The sequence below is a fragment of the Neolamprologus multifasciatus genome, chromosome 9 (genome assembly GCF_963576455.1).
Source record: "Neolamprologus multifasciatus chromosome 9, fNeoMul1.2, whole genome shotgun sequence".
Classification (NCBI taxonomy): domain Eukaryota; kingdom Metazoa; phylum Chordata; class Actinopteri; order Cichliformes; family Cichlidae; genus Neolamprologus; species Neolamprologus multifasciatus.
In genome coordinates this window covers 26,546,534-26,560,685 of record NC_140447.1, presented here as the reverse complement: position 1 = coordinate 26,560,685, position 14,152 = coordinate 26,546,534, and the positions used below count along the sequence as shown (strand labels likewise).

Here is a 14,152-nt window from a genome sequence, read left to right as displayed (position 1 = left end):
CAAGCCTTACCCTGCGATAGTATGTTCCACGCTGTTAAATACAGTTTGTTTTAAATGCTAGGGAATTAAGCTGTAAAGCTAAAACCTGAAGACGGCCATATAAAAGCAGCAAACCTGTTTACATCATTTGATGATGACAGCCACTGCTGTAAAATACTTGGGATAAAATACTTTGATTGACTACGAGGCAAGCGAGCGGATAATTAACTTCAACTCCAAAAATCTCAGCCTTCATAACACTGTTTTGCATGAAGCTATGAAGACTGGTAGCCAGCGATCAACAGCTAAGGAAAGTTACAATTTGAAGAGTCTTTCAAGAATACCCGTCTCTGAATTCACCTCTGAATTCAAGTTCGCCACCTTTTTAATTCACTGTCACATTCTGCATAATTTGAAAGGATTGCTCTCCTGAAGAATATGCATGGAGTGTGTCGGTGAGTCAGCTGCTCGTTACAACATATTAAGAGGTTGAGAGCATTTACAATTGTAATGTACGTTAGTGATGAATGCTGCGAGATTTCTGAAAAGAACAGCTGAAATAAAAGCTAATGATGCCATTCATCTGTCCTGCCAAAGTAATATATATTTCACATATTTTGTCCTCATGGGTAATGGGCTTTTTCCCCTGAATTGCTTGGGCCATATATCCAAATGGTGCACTAATGCCCCAATCAGTATCACTTTATACCATAGTCCACATTTGCTATGTTTACAATGACACTGATGGGCAGTATCGTTGGCACTGTAGGCAGAAAATTGCATTGTGCATGTCATATCGCACATCAATATATCGTTTAATCATGTGTGATATGAGGAAATGGAATGCAGCCTTAACCGTGTTATCTGGGATCAACAGAATCATATATATCAATGTTTTATTTAAAAAGAAGAAGAAGAAAAAAATCAGTACTGCACAATGTTATTTGCAAAAGGTAGCCTTGTATACAACCAGTAATCTCAGCACGAGTTCCTCAGATTCTTGGCCTAGGAAACATTTACATCAAAAACAATTTACAATTGACCCATTTACAAATGGTAAACGCAGTTGTCTCAGTTCTGACTGCTGCTGCCGCACACCCACGACAATATCTGTCTCTCTGTTATCGCCTCTTGCTTTCGCTCTCTCCCTTCCTCACACGTGTTTTCTAAGATTGCGTATCTACCAGTATAGCCTCCTATATGAATATCTTTTCTTTGTTAGCTTTTCGTCCCCATTACCTGACTGAGGTATGACACAAACCAGACAGGGAGCTCTGAGTTGTCAGCAGCAAAGAAATAGCTCGGAGGCCAGTATCGATCGGCTATAATAAGCTTGCAGGATTTGGCATAGTGTTTTCCTTCCATCCGCTGCAAATTACCTGCAAAAACTTACAATGCAAGCAGGAGTCATCATGCGCCCTGACAATACACGAACTTCAAGCCACCTGCGACGTACCCCAATGCCAACAGACTGCCATACTGTCATCATACTCCTGAGTTGCTAGGACAGTGGTTGAATGGCTGAACTGAATGGTGGTTTCAGACCTTATCTAATGAATACAAGGCAGCAATAGAACAGGGGCGCATAAGAGCAGTGGAATTTTTTACTCTCATTAACAGTGCACAGTATAAATTCTGACAGGTGACATATAGAATATGGCCTGGTCTTGCTCAGAGCATAATCCACAATTAAATATGAATTAGAATCAATTTATTTAATAAATATAAAGTATAATAAATATGCAAAGAAGAGCTTTGTGATACCAGTCAGGAAGCATGTTTCGCTTGTATACCACGAAATGTGAATAATCCACTGAGACATTTAACTGCATTTAAAGGCAAGAAGAGCAAGTACGTTCTAACTCTTTTCAGACTTGTTTACAGTTTTGTAAATGCACTCAGTGGTGCGGGATTGCTGGACCATTCAGGGAACAATGTTGGCTCGCTATCAGCAAAGGGTTGTGGCTGTGATATGCATTCCTTAGAGGAGCTCCACATAATCCTGGTTGCAGAAATCCAATTACAGCATTTTCTACAGAGGTTGGTTACGTTCTCCGAAATCACTCAAATTAATCAATATGCAGGGTTTACTGCATTGCCAATGAGGAACCATGCACTGCAAATCCTAAAAGGAACAGGGATCACCGACCTCTTGCACAGTCAAGAATTTACTGCAAGGCAAATTCCAAATATGTGACTATTTTACAGCCGGTAAGATGAGCTACCGTTTCCCATCATTTCTGCTAGTAGTTGAGTAGTCTGAGTCAATATTAGTATTTTGCCCTGATGATTAATAGATGAGTAGTTGCCTTAGTAATGCTGGCGCATTGGCTGCTCATCATTTCTTCAATACTGTGGAACTTAAAGGTTTAACCCTAAATCTGATCTTTTTTTTCCCCTTTAAAAGCTATGCCAACAAAATCTGAACTGCTTCGTGATCACTGAAACATTTGTCTGACGATCTGTGAACACTAAAGGAAAAAAACTGAAATGTAAACAAATGAAATGTAAGTGCAGTGACAGTGTGAGCTCGGATGGCAACAGGAATCTCATTTCAGCTCCACACACGAGCAGTTTCTTTTTATAGCTGCCGTGTCACCTGATACCTTGAGCAGAGAGTTTTACTAATTGTGCTTAACATGAAAAAATGGAGAGGAAGGATATCATCACAAGCCAGCTCGTATTCACTCATTCTCCACACGTTAATTTACTTTGTGTGTGATTTTTGTGTGTGATATGTTTTTATTGATTAGCATTCAAATATCTCAGTGAAGACAGAACAAAGATTTACCACAAAGCAAGAAAGCATGAGACAAGGCTAATCAAAAGGTATTGGCTGAAGCATTTGCTTATTACGCCAACCCTTTTAACAAAAGATCTTTTAGCATGCAGCTCCTGTACACAGGGCTCGAAGCAAATAATAAAATTCAATTCAATTCAATTCAATTTCATTTATATAGCTCCAAATCACAACAAATGTCGCCTCAAGGCGCTTCATAGATACAGAGAAAAGCCCAACAATCATATGACCCCCTATGAGCAAGCACTTTGGCGACAGTGGGAAGGAAAAACTCCCTTTTAACAGGAAGAAACCTCCGGCAGAACCAGGCTCAGGGAGGGGCGGGGCCATCTGCTGCTACCGGTTGGGGTGAGAGAAGGCAAACAAAGCAAAAACAAAACAAACAAACAAACAAGAAAAAAAACAAAAAACTTTCCACCTTAGTAAGTAACTACATCAAAGCAAAAGAATCAAGAGGTCTACTTAATGTGTGCAAATGAAATAATGGCATTACTGAAAACTGTAACTTGTAACCGTGCTACAACAATGGAAGGAATTTCCCCGTCTCTATTTTTAAAAAGCCATTGTTAAAAAGGTTATGGATACGATCGTGTCTCTTGTCTTGTGGGTGTTTTATAGCTTAAACAAAGCATGTATCGCCCTTCTTATTAATGGACTTTCTTTGCATAATTGATTACCATTGTTAGTGCAATGGAATTTTTAATTAATATCAGTCAAGTTTCACTTATAATTAATGGGGCAACGTGCTTGTTCATTTTGCATTTGCATTTCTTTTTCATCTCCAATTCTGCAGCTCTGAATCAATGTGCAGGTTCCTCTCTTGGGTACTTGTATTGAATAAACTACAAATGTGAAAAATATTCTTTTTATGCCAATACCCAGAAGAGGCATGTTTTTCCCCCACTCTCTTCTTAGTTAAATGACAATTAAATATAAACTCTCATAAATACAATGTGATTATTTGCTCAATAGGACACAAAAATATGAACGCGCCCACAGTAGTGCTGTGTTGACTGATGACAAGGCAGCCTATTGAGTCATTAGTATATTGATTAAACACCATCACATCACAAAGTAGAGTACATGGAAGCTATCGCAAACAACTAAACAACCTTAAGCAATCTGAAACAGTGCACTGTAAGAGACGGTGGTGTGAAGATGTTGGCTCAGCACTACTGACTACAGACTTCAAGTGCTCTCTGTTTTGTTCACTGGAACTGTGGCAGATAAAGTTATGTAACTGCAATCACAATGCGCGATCCATGTGTGATCAAAACACTTATTTTAAAATTCATTATCATATTTACATTGCTTGTTGCAGAACCTGTATTCGACTGCAGATGACTGAACACGGGTGTTTGTGCTGAGTGCGACCCTGTACATTTCCTGTCAGCAGAGGTGGCAACAATACAGACACTCTATACTTAGAGGTACAAGAAGAAGTGCAGATACTAGTGCTAAAAACCACTCCAGTTAGCGTCCAACTACTGATTCAATTTCTTTACTCAAACAAAAGTAAAAATGTACAAGCTCTCAAATGTAATCAAAGTAAGAAAGTAAAAAGTTGCTCTTTGGGGGACATTTCTATTTTTGTGCAAAGCTAACTGAACCGTGTGCTGTATTAACATAATGATAAAATAATATCAGGAGATGGGAATGGAAAAACTTAAGTCCAAAAAAATTAGCTGTAGTGGCTCAGCGTGGGGAAAAGGCTCTCACAGTAATTTTTACTGAGAGCTCCAGTAGATTTTGTTAATGTACAGGTTGTGATCGGCTGACCTGCTTCTCTCTGTGGAGGCACACAACTGAATTCAGCAAGATGTCAGCGGATGTTTCATGAGTTGTCTTGGCCGATTTCCATCCTCACTGACAGTACACTGTTTATGCTGTATTTTTTCCAGACAGTTTAAGTTGGTATGACGGTGGAATTCAGTCAGTGAATCTAAGCATCATCTGCAAAAATCCATATGAATCTCTGCTACACTTGTTGTAACTCTGACCATAAAAACACAGCCGCTGTTCTTTACTTTAAATCCATCACAGTACAGCAAACTAACCTGTTTAACCCTCACTATGCACAGGATTTTCATGCAACCTTTAAATAGCAATTAGTCTAGTTTGATTTACAGCATGTTCCACAATATGAAAAAAATCAAAACATACTGTCACGTGTACAGACCCAATATCCGATTTAAAAACATGAGGACTTACATGTAAGCTTTAATTTTCCACTTTATCAGATACCACAGAGCAGTTCTTACCTTTAAATATATATCTTCTTCCGCTCCTGTCCTGTTTTTCTTATCTTTCTCCATCTCTGAGTGAAGTTAGCCTCTTTCTTTTCTCTCCCTGTGAAACACAGCGGCTTTAGCTAGCAACGCAATGTGCGACAAACCGCACATGAACAGTTTGTCTTTGCTGACGTTTGTTGAGCTGACAGAAAAATTGCATTTGAAATTACCTGACACTTAAAAAGGTCACTCCTTTTATGCTCGGTCCTCTTCAGTAGGGCTAGTCGTTCCAGTGTTGTGGCAAAAAATAAATAAAAACACCAGCCCACTTTTAGCCCCTTAATTTGGCACACGTCATCTCGTTTTATGCGACGTCCTCTGGCGATTAATACACGAACAGGATTTGTTTAGGCTCAAATCGGTTTGAAGACCAGCAGCGACATAAAATAACTCCTCTCAAGTGCATTAAAGCAAAAGTTAAGAACCTGTTTTGAAAATGTAAAGAGTAGGAAGTAGTCTTGTGAGATACCACGGATTTCCTTTCCGAACCGATACCAAGTCAAATTCACGGCGCTATCGACGATACTGATCCGATACCGATACTTTGTACAAAAACTTAATGTGTTATTGTATTTCAGATTATAGCTTCATAATAATTACAGGACATCAGACTACTTGCTCTTATTGTTTAATTATGAAGAATTACCATAAAGAAATTTAAAAAGAACTAAAGTTGTTTGTTAATTGATGCTATTTGAACAGGTATCTTGTCATTTAACATGTATATACTTGCCTGGACATTTCAACAAAAACATAGCTGTGCCACGCTACAAATTTTGGTATCGATCCAATGCCAAGTAAATACAGGGCCAGGATTGCCGATATCAGTACAAATTATTTTAAGTTATTCAGTCAGCTAATTGGGGGAGAGTAGGTGTCATGACTTATGAGATAAATTCCCAGTTTGCAAATTCTGCACAGTTTTAATCACCACTATATCACTGTAATTGTTACTTTCCACAATAATTAGTTAACACAACAAGTTCAGCTTTTCATGTGTTTTGAGACTGGGTTTTTGTTGACCTGCGATGTAAATATTTCTGTCTCTAAAGCGCACAAAAACATTCAGACATTTTTTATAGTGCATGTTTGAGGTTCATTTTTTGCAAAGAAATAATTAACACAGTTCAGTGGGCTACATACTGAACTTAATGGATAAAAGCAAAGTATCAATCCAATCGTGCTAGTACCGATCCAATACCAATACTAGAGTTGGTATTGATATTTGGATTGATAAGCCCACCTCTAATAGGAAGTACAGATATTCACTAGCTATTCACTAGGGGTGGGTTTAAAAAATCAAATCGATTTTAGTTTGAATAATGCCATATCGATTCATTAAAACCTGAATTGATTTTTAAATATAAATGTATTTTTCAGTAACAACACAATCCTGAAAGCCGACATCTCAGATTCTGAAGCTGCAGGTTTCGTCAGTCTCCAAACAAAACTCACTGAACCAGCAGCAAAAGAAGATCAACACTACGCTTCACGTTTGAAAAACTTTGCTATGAATTCCCTCTTATTTTTGCTTTTATTCCTGCATAGCTCTGTCAGTGTACTTAGAGACCAGTTTACCATCAAAAATCTCTATTTTCTGCATTATTCTCTTGCTTATTGTGCTTTCGTGCTGATTATGCGCCAGTCTACCGCTGTGTACCGTGCCTTCGGGAGCTGTTTTTCCCCCCAAAAATGACCTCCAACAAGAAAGCCTCATTCCTGCTGTTCAATACCAAAGACATTTAAACTTTAACAAATGATGCCAAATTGCAAAACGCTTAGCTGTGTCTCCAACAAAATATCTGTAACCTTGCCCTGCTTCACTTCAGCAGCATCAGGTAATGTTCATATGTTGATTCATGGTTTTCTTCTGTTTTGATTTCCTGTGGAACATGTTTAAGTTGGTTATCTGCCATAAAAAGCCAGGCCAGCAAAATCTTCTTCATGGTTTTCCGTGTTTGATCCTCAGTGGCTTTAACACAAAGGCATCTGCTGTGATGCTAACACCTCTGATGAAGTGTCAACTTTGTTTTTATACATGGATATAAAAATCTGAATATGTCTGATCATTCATACACTAATGAATGATCAGAATTATGATATTTCTGACTGTCTGAGTCAAAATTGAATCAAATTGGGATCTTGTGAATCGAATCAGTTATAGATATCAGTGACGATACCCAGCCCTAGCATTCACTCGTACGTCAGATCATTGCATCCAGGTGTTTCAGTCACCTTCATGGGCACAGGTAATATAAAGGACTTAGGCATGCAGAAAGACATTTTTGAAAGAATGGATCACTCCCAGGAGCTCAGTGAATTCCACTGTGGTATTGTAATAGGAAGCCACATGTGTAGCAAGTCCAGTCCTAAAATTTCATCACTGCTAAATATTTCACAGTCAACTGTTATTGGTGTTATTATAAATTTGAAGCGATTGGGAACAGTCGTGAATGTACGTCACATGCATCACCAACACTAACAAAAAGCGTCAGGTACAGTGGTGTAAAGCATGGTGCCACTTGACTCTAGAGCAGCGTTCTCTGATATACCATATCACTGGCAATCTGATGTCAGTGGTCTCAGTTTGGCGATGCCAGGAAAATAGTGCGTGTCTGACTCCAATGTGCCAAGTATAGTTTTGGTAAAGGGGAGATTATTGTGTGGGGTTGTTTTTGCAGGAGTTGGGCTCGACCCCTTAGTTCCAGTGAAAGGAACTGTTAATGCTGCAGCTTAACAAGACAGTTTGGATAATTTCATGCTCCCAGCAGTTTGGTGATGGCGTCTTCCTGTTCCTAAGCAGTCCTAAAACAAGTTTCAGACTAGCTGCCTGAGATTATACCCTTGGTTTGAACTTATAATGGTGAAATGAGTTGTTCGATTTCTAATATACACAGGGCTGATGTGGTGATAGTTATAGGAAAAGTGAAAGAATGCAGAATGCCATGGAGACATGGCCATGCAATAATATAAAACTCCCAAAGCAAATATAAACAGAGCAGATGTTACAGCAATCATGTAGTTTAAGGAAAAGCACAATCAAAACACAATCTCTACCAAGGATAGGGCAATAAAATCTTTAGTTAAGCTCACGGTGTGTACGAAAACCCTCTTGCGGAAAACATTTAAGTGAAGAATTCCCTCCCCAATTTTGAAATATGTATTTCAAGCCCTCGCTGTTCACTATTAACTTAATTTCACCTTCCCACAGTTGGAAATCCGCTGTAGTACAAGTGATTTCATAAACCGTTTGAATAGATTTTGAATGTTTACAAGATTGCAAAACAGGACAGAAGGTGAAAGATGCATGAACCATAGTTACACAAAACCCTTATTCATCTTGTACTCTTCTTGATGCTTTGTTACTGTCCAACTAAAACACCAGGTACTAGAATACACAGTGTTTTATTAAAGACCAGCAAACTCTGAAGCACAAATTCCTGGGGAGCACCTGAGGGCAACACCACTTAAACCATACTGCTGTCAGTCAAAAGATCCCCAAGAAATGGCTGCCTTTCATTTGGCTCAACAAAATACAATTCTCCACATAAGAGTGCGTATATCCACAAAGGACTGTGTTTATACCCTAGGGTATCTGAATGTAGTTTAACACGCAGACATGGTACTGTGTTACATATAGCATCAGAAAATGGTAAATAACTGTAATCATTACTGCTCCAAAAAGTGCTGCCCAGATTTTGTGATGAAGACAGTTTAATTAGAGAGGAAGCTCTCTGCCCAGCTGATTTTACAAGAGCCTGATGCATCCTACAACAGCGGAGACAAGAAGCAGGGAACCGCAGCCAGCAACATCATGGCAGGTTTACTAAATGATGAAATGCACAGCCAAGCACAATGGCCAAAGTAAGAGCACAATGGCTTAAACCAAAGTAGAATATAAACAAAGGAAAATAAAACAGCCCAATTATACTTTATAAAGACAGAAAACATATCAGGAAACCTATTGCATCTAGGTGCATAGGTGCATCTTCACCTATTGCCTTTGCATCCTTAAGCAAAGCCATCACAGAATTTCCCACATGGATTCTACGTTTTACAAATCAATAATCCAAATAGAGAAAAAGTAAACCACATTAAAGCCATCTTTTTTTCATAGCCACTGAAACCAAAACCCTTCTGTCTTTTCTTGATGTTTTATAATTACTAATTCCCATTTTACATTTTTGAGACATGGCATGACTCAAAATGATATCAATGAAATCATAACAACTCAAACTATTTCATCAACTTCTCTGCTGCAATAAATAAATGTCAACTGGATATCTGAAAAAGCTGAACAGATGGGCCAAAACCATGACGCACATGCTGCACAAGCCTGCACACATGCTAGCAGGAAACAAACAAAATTCAAGCGTACGTGAAACAAATCTCACAGAAGCTATAAGCAGGACATCAGCCAGGCATAATGGCACAGCAGCCTATAGCCAAACAGCACAGTAAAAAGTAAACCAGATGATTATAGATAATAAATAAGAATATTCCTCTTAAATCTTTTAGGTCAGATGCAAAAAGAAAGGAAGCAAGAAATATGACAAAAAAAACAGTAATGATTTTAATTAATTAATTAATTTTGGACTTGAGAAACCTGGTGAAATAATTGACATTCACTGGCAGTCAATACAATAAATTATATATTATGCATCACCCAGCCCTTGCACTCATACACATACACAGGCAAAAGTAAAACTGCAGCCAGCCTGAGATTGACAAATGGCACAGAGGCACAATGGCACCCAGCAATGGAGAAAATGACAAATGGAGTCACTGAATCATATGCTATATTTTGTAATCACAGTGTTTTCTTTAATGTTGTGTTTAATACGGTATTTTCATCAAACCCAGAACTCCTCAGGTCTTTGCAGTCCTCTGGAATGTTGCTATGAGGAATATACTGAGATGTCCCACTGACCCACACCCTTCATATGTTCTGGTGGACAATGCCTTTATTAAAGCTCCCAAATGAACTTATGTTACTCCATTTAGCAGCAAAGCATTGTAACATTAAGCAAAACTATTCCTGGTTTCTGATGGCATAGGTGTGTGCGTAAGTGTGTGAGTGTGCTTTTCTTATTAAGCTGCTAATTACTTGGCACTTTGCACATTAAGTTCTATTGACTTCATCCACAACATCTTCCAGTTACCGTCTATCATTCCATCCATCCAACCATCCGGTTAACCAGTTCAAGATTGCTGTGGACTGGAAGCTTTCCCAGGTAGGGAACGCCCAGGACAGGTCACCAGTCCGTTGCCTGGCCAGTTCAAAATTTATTTTTTAATTCTTTTTAATTCTGTGTGGTTGCTTTATCTGTCTTCCCTGCAAAGTGATTAGGGTTACCCTGTAGTTCCCAAAGCGAAGCTCCTTCCTTATCAACATATCTTCCAAACTAGAAGTTTCCACCTGCAACCCCGTGTCATTGCCCATTGGGTTGAGTGCAGGCACTCATCCTCAAATGAAATTAAGATGCATTCTTAAAGTTTTAAAAATGAGTTTTTCCGTACACTTACAGTGCTGCCCTGTGGGCGGATAGCAATAAAAGAAATACCCCAAAGCCTTTTACAATGTTAATTTGAGACACATGAAAAATCACAATTAATTATCATTAAAATTAAGAGACCCTCTGGGATAAATGAAACTGCTCAACCATTCAAGCGTGATTGGAAAGAAGTTTTCAGTTGCAAATAATGACACTATTGTTTCATTGTCAGCGCTTGCAACAAGTTTTCATTTTATTCTATTTAGTTTTAATACTTTATGACAGGCACGTTACGACATCCCTTTCTTTCAATGACTGAATTCACTCCATGTGGAGACACTTGATCCACTAGTTTCTCTTCATTATAAGACCAACATGTCCCTCAGCAAGAGGGCCTTCAGCCAATAAACGTTACCATCTTTTGCTTTAACTCATATGTCAGTTAGTGGTTAAATTGACATAAGATGGTAGTTTTAAATTAACAGTAGTACATAAGGGTATAATATGGTAAATGGTAAATGGACTGATTCTTATATAGCGCTTTTCTACTCTCCCGGAGTACTCAAAGCGCTCTATACAACATGCCACATTCACCCAGTCACACCCATTCTCACAAGCACTATCTCTATACTGAGTGCTTTCTAACTACACTCACACAAATTCATACTCCGATGGATGCATCGGAGAGCAACTTGGAGTTAGTATCTTGCCCAAGGATACTTGGCATGCAGACTGGAGGAGCCTGGGATCGAACCTCCAACCTTCTGATCAGTAGGTGACCTGCTCTACCTCCTGAGCTACAGCCACCCCATATAAGCACAGCACATCTGCATATAGGAAACCAAGTAAAAAGGTACTTTGAAAACGTTAGTTGTGGCCCACATTCTGCTACATCATGATATATACTGTTAAGATGTTACAGTGCATGCCAATCATAAGTTAGAATCACCTTATATTACTAACTAAGGATAAATGCAAACACATTTTGTTGTTACAATATCTAGTTTGTGCCTGAGGATCATACTTTTATCATTATTACTTTATGTATATTAGACAATAATAATACTTTTTGCTTTTTTTTTTGGTCATTGCAGAAAATATTATGTGGTTTTGCTGCCATCCAATAGGGGTCATGTACTAACTATGATTTTCATTCATTTCTGTAGAAATAAATAATGCACCACGGGTGATAACATTATAATGCCAGGCTATGCTTGCGTGAGCTTGGGAATTTGCTCTGAATCTCAAATTACTTCTAGTGTGTTTGTGCACATGTCTGTGTGTCTTGGGTTGTTTTGAACCATAATCTACAAAGAATTCATGGCCTCATCCCACATTTACTCTCGGCTCTATGCCGGGCATTGCCACGGAAATTCACTGGAATTATCTGTGTGCAAAAAGGTTAATATTTACAGGCTGAAGAGAGGCTACTTTCATCGAGGGAAACGTGAGTGTTAGAGCGTGGATCTATCCACGTGTTAGGTAGCGCCATTGTAAGAAGGTGATTATAGGAATCAGTTCACAGGTTTAAAAGCAACCAGAAATGTAGCAACCTCCGTTCAGATCCCTTTTTTGATAGAATTAAAATGAAAAATATTGTTTGCCCCAAGCCACAAGTAGTTAGCTGGCTATGGAAATTCCATACCTAGGGTTGCCAACCGTCCCTTAAAAAACGGAATCGTCCCGTATTTAGAAACAAAAGTACACGTCCCGTATTGAGCTAATAAGGGACGCACTTTGTCCCGTAATACAGTGAGAATCAAAAGTAGTCTATAAGTTTTAATGTAATTAACGCTTTGTTTGAAAACATAATTCCCAGCCCCGCTCCTGCTTTGTGACCAATGAGCTGACAGCACACTTATGACAATTCGAGTATGACAATTCAGATTACCGCTCATCTCATTGGTTGAGGAAAGGTCGCTTGCGGAGAAAATACCGGAAGACAACAGATGACCACAACAAAAAGCATGGCCAACGGGGAAACAAACGGCGACACTGCGGTGCAAGTCTCAGACGACAGTACACCTGAAGCTGGGCAAACACTGTGCGATTTTCAAACTGCACGATTGGCTCGCATGGGTTACAAGTTCGTAGGTGACGATGCAGGTCTCACACTATACCGCCCGATGCTCTGATGCGACCTGAGTCACATTGTGCCTCCATAAAATGAAGGTTATAACAGAAAATCTGTCGCTCGCTCTCCCTCTCTGTCTTTCACTCGCACAGACACACACCACCATCAACTTTGCTAAATTGCTAATGAAAAACACTGATCAGGCAGCTGTGATTGAGCAGCAATGTCCATCCAACTATTTTCACAGTTGTTGTGGTCGTGATAATTTGGTGATGCCACATCGAAAAGGCTCGGATGAGCTTTCCAAAGTTCTACAAGTTGTGCCTCCATCGCTGGAGTCCAGATCACACGCTGCACAGCCGTGCTGCTCCGTCTTTTTCACCGACGTTTACGTGTTTGCGCGTGCGCAGTGTGAGCGGCTGCGGTGACACCCTCACGAGCGATTGATGATCGGGAGCTGGTCGTGAGGTGTTAATCGCTTCTCGTTACCCCACGTATACTACACGATGCACGATGAAGACCAAAATCGGGCCGATCACCAAATTGGTCGCACGATTCAAAAATCGCCTCAAAATGGGCCAAAAATCGCACAGTGTGAGCTCAGCATTAGACCAGCAATGTTTGTTCCTCTCAGAGAAAGAAAAAAAGGCTGCAAAAGTGCAGGGAAGAATGGGAAAAGGAAAACACCTGGCTGGAAAAGTGCACAATAACACCTATAAAGCGCACTGCACTGTGTGCCGGCGCACTTTTTCCATAGGCGTGCTTCTAATGGTGGGCACATGAAGAACATGAGGGGCGTGAAAGCTCGGGGAACCCTTAACCAATTTTTGTCCACCAGGCCACGGCAGAAGCAGATATGTATGTAAACACTGGTTTGTTTGTTTTTACACCCTCTGGTTAAGGTTAAAATGGGCATGCGCAGTGAATATCAGCGCTATGTGGCCAGAAGTGTGATAATATAATTTATTTTGTGTAATAAACAACTGCAAGGATATATTGCAACAAATAGATGAGTAATACATAAAAGTAATACATAGATGAATAATGATGATGAGTTATGATGCGTAATCATGGGAACAAGTGGGTTTACAAACGGGAGCAAAAGCTGAAATAATGCCTCTGCTGAAGCCAATTGCACTAAATGCACTAAATGTGCACTGTTACAAGAATGTTTTTCTTTCTATTGTTTTCTATTAATTTATATAATTTTAAGTTAAGCAGGACAGAGTTCTTTTAAAGAAAGATTTACTTTTATTATCAAAAGTTAAGCATGACAGGCTTCTGTTTAAGAAAGAGACCTGTTTTATTGTGTTAATGTTGTCATTTTGAGCTAAAAATAAATGGCTAAATGATTTTTGTTTCCCATGTCTTGATATCACAAAGAATACGCATCTACTTAAATCAAATTCAAGTCAAATGGTTAAAAAAATAATTTCGCACACAAAAAAGAGCTAAAAAATTCACCACACTGGGAAGGGTGAAGACAACTGGGTCGCCCGGCCCTGGCCACGAG

At 39.2% G+C, this 14,152-nt stretch overlaps 1 protein-coding gene and 1 long non-coding RNA gene across 3 annotated transcripts in view; one reads left to right on the top strand and one right to left on the bottom strand.

The window, feature by feature from the left end:
* The window catches only part of LOC146511686 (uncharacterized), a 66,768-nt gene extending 61,632 nt beyond the window's left edge, over window positions 1-5,136 (bottom strand). For both annotated transcript variants that reach the window (XR_014875907.1, XR_014875908.1), the window contains exon 1: window positions 5,041-5,136. This is a non-coding gene — a long non-coding RNA (uncharacterized LOC146511686). The remainder of the gene's footprint in view (window positions 1-5,040) is intronic.
* Window positions 1-14,152, top strand: part of LOC146511685 (cadherin-12-like) — a 113,201-nt gene that overhangs the window by 43,757 nt on the left and 55,292 nt on the right. The gene's annotated exons all lie outside the window — the stretch shown is intronic.